Below are 3,570 nucleotides of genomic sequence, written 5' to 3'. Positions count from 1 at the left end.
CAAAGGGTCAGCCTTGTCACACTCTGTGTCACGCTGAATATCCCCCGAGAACTACGTTAAGAAGGGTGCACGTGTCCGTGGAGTGCTCAGCCACTTGCACGTTAATTTCACGAGCAGGCTGTTCCGTTGATCGGATCAACTGGAACCCTCGACGTCGTAAGCGACGGAGTGCCAACAACAACATTAAGAGCGGGACACTAAACATTATTTTCAAAATTAATTGAAACAAAGGCAGTGTTTTTCAGCAGAAATACGTTAACAAAATTAAGAATTATTATAGTAGAGAATGAAATAGAGATTATCACGAATACTACAGTACGTTGGGCAATAAAGTCTCCGATATACAAAGATGGGATGGTCAAAACCGGGATGCTTTTGGTTATATACAGGGTTGGCCAAAAGTCACCCGACAGTAAATCAAAACTCCATAAATACTTGATATTCAATTTTATCTATTCATTCTAAGTATGGATGTTTAATAATTGAATGCTGTGAGTTAAGATCACGGTTTTTTTTTCATCGTTTGTCTATTCATTAGGAATTAAATGTTTTTGATTTACTGTCAGGTGACTTTTGGACAACCCTATATATCTTATCGATAAGGGCTTAGCTGCGCTAAATAACAATAGCAGCAAGAAGAAGAAGAAGAGCAGCAGCAGCAGCAACAGCAGCAGCAGCAGCAACAACAACGTTAACTGTTGCAGATGCAGTAGCTATTTCAATTTCCCTCCACGTTTAGAAAGCAAGTTGTTTTGGGTTTTGACCTTCTTTAGAATTGCTGAAAGAACCTGTGTAATGTTTGAATGTGTATTCGCGTTCAAAAGCCAAGCAATATAACTAAAACTTCTATTATTATGTTTCCTCATAAACAACAAAAATATGCTTTTCTTAGATGTTAATACGTGCAAACTACTCACGTATTCACACTGGCAACGGTTAAAGAAACTACACGTTGTTTTGCCCCGCGATACTCGACAATATAAGCGACAATTTCAAGAGACTGGCATTGTTGCATTTTAATTCACATTGTCCTTTTACAAAGACTGACTCTAAATGGTAGTCTTTTGAACTAAAAGGAAGATTCACTTCTCACTTGTTACGGACGTTCCCATCAAATTTATTCAGTTTAGTGTCCCTCTCTTTATTTCTTTTCTAGCGTTCTGTGTGAGCTTGTAGCAGCATTTTGTCAGGCTTTATTCAACTAACACGGAGTTATACTTGGCTCTATTTTTAGTATTTCTACTCAAGGAAATAAACGGTTTCAAACCAATGCACAAGGCCATAAAAAACAGTCTCAAATTATGGGACAAAGGCAGCAAGTTTGGGGGTGGAGTAAATTGATTACATCAACTACAATTCTCACGATTCTGCCTTCAAGCCGCCTTAGAACAATATGAATATTGATTTCTCAATGTGGCACAAGGCTAGCAAATTGGCGGGTGGGGATAAGTCTATAAAATCGACCACACTAATTAACTGGTACATACGGAAGGATAAAAGGCAAAGTCGATCTCAGAACCGAATTTAAACTCAGATGGACGAAATAACGCTAAGCATTTTGCATGGCGCGGTAACGATTCTGCTATTTCGCCGCCTCAAAATGATACAAATATTGGTATTGTTTAACCCCATGCTAGTACAGATCGAATAAGCATATGATCAAACCCATTCTAGCTATAATCACCTTGTCGTTTCCCCAGGTATTTTGTCAGAAGTTATTTTTTTGAAAAGAGTTCCAACAACAACATTAAGAGCGGGACACTAAACATTATTTTCAAAATTAATTGAAACAAAGGCAGTGTTTTTCAGCAGAAAATACGTTAACAAAATTAAGAATTATTATAGTAGAGAATGAAATAGAGATTATCACGAATACTACAGTACGTTGGGCAATAAAGTCTCTGATATACAAAGATGGGATGGTCAAAACCGGGATGCTTTTGGTTGGCCAAAAGTCACCCGACATTTGGTTTGCGGAATATTTAGCTGTTATTTGTAGCAGGTAGAGCGACCACATAGCTGCTCCTCTATTCATTTGACTTTACAAACGTAGCGTTTTACAGAGTTAATAAACAGATTAGATCATCTGTGAATATCACTGAAACTGAACGGAAAAAAAGGATTGTATCTTTCTATTATCTTTTACGAGTTTCGATCATTGGACTGCAGCCATGCGGAGGCACAGACCTGAAGAGTTTATTCCAACAAAGTCACCAGTACTTATTCTGTCGGGCCCTCTTGTAGAAACGCTTAGTTGCAGTGGCGTAAACAAATCAACACCAGTTGTCAAGCTGTGTAAGAGACAAACACAAACATGAAGACACGCACGAAGGCTTCCACACAGTTTTCGTTTACTAAATTCACATCCAAGGTATTGGTCAGGAAGAGGTTACAATAAAAGATTGAAACCGAAAACGCGTGGCTGCAATGCAAACGTCTTTACCACACAGCCATGCCTGCGTCTACATCGTTAAGAGAAGACAGAGTATCAAAAGCATAGAACAGAAAAAAAAAAAAAATAATAATTGCAGAGCCTAATTCTAAGGATTTAACTTAAAGATTGATATTTCGAATGCTAAATATAATCGGAATGTTTTTAAATGATTACAGTAGTATCTTATCGTTCGTTTATCTTTTACTTGTTTCAGTTATTGGACTGTGGCCATGCTGAAGCAACGCATTGAAGGAACTAGTCGAACAAAAAAATCAAAAAAATAAAACAAACTTATTTTTAGGTATGGTACTTATTTTGTCATTCCGGTTTGCCGAACCGTAAAGCTACAGGGACGTAAACAAGTCAAAACCGGCTGTCAAGCGGTGGTGGGACTGACAGAGAGACAGATACACACGCACACACACGCACACACACATATACATACATCCATTCACACAGACACACAGAGACACACAGACAGACAAACACATACACACACACACACGTACATACATACATTCACACACACACACGCACACACACACACACACACATACACATACGTACGCACATGCACGCACACGCACGCACACACACACACACACACACATACACACATACATGTGTGCGTGTGTGTGTGGTTTTTCGCCAACATCGCTTGGCAACACACGCACACACGTATGTATGTATGTATGTATGTATGTATGTATGTATGTATGTATGTATGTATGTATGTATGCATGTGTGTATGTGTGTGTGTATGTGTGTGCGTGTGTTTGAATTTATACACACAATTGGCCTCCATACAGTTTCCGTGTTTGCAAAACGGACGGATCTTTTTTAAAACGGGGGCCACATTTTTCATTAATGTTTTACGTAGTGTTTTTGGTACCGAAAGACTTTCAAACTTCGTATACTTATCTATTTTGTGTTATAGAACAGAAAAATATTTTTGTATTCGAATTAATTTCATGTAAAAAATTGTCTTATTTCGATAATTTCAACCAATCACTGACAAGTATTCAGTTGTTTACATTTACTCCTTTGGCTGTTTTATTTGCTTTTTTCATTTTCTTTTTTTTTTCTTCGTTTTATTTGCTTTTTTCTTTTTAAATTTGCTGTTTTACCCTAACCCT

At 37.7% G+C, this 3,570-nt stretch overlaps 1 protein-coding gene across 1 annotated transcript in view; it reads right to left on the bottom strand.

The window, feature by feature from the left end:
* Positions 1 to 3,570, bottom strand: part of LOC106869737 (transcription factor ETV6) — a 48,325-nt gene that overhangs the window by 6,802 nt on the left and 37,953 nt on the right. The window lies entirely within an intron of this gene.

Source organism: Octopus bimaculoides, chromosome 7 (assembly GCF_001194135.2).
Source record: "Octopus bimaculoides isolate UCB-OBI-ISO-001 chromosome 7, ASM119413v2, whole genome shotgun sequence".
Classification (NCBI taxonomy): domain Eukaryota; kingdom Metazoa; phylum Mollusca; class Cephalopoda; order Octopoda; family Octopodidae; genus Octopus; species Octopus bimaculoides.
Note: the sequence above shows the minus strand (reverse complement) of the source record. Positions and strands in the feature narration are given on the sequence as shown.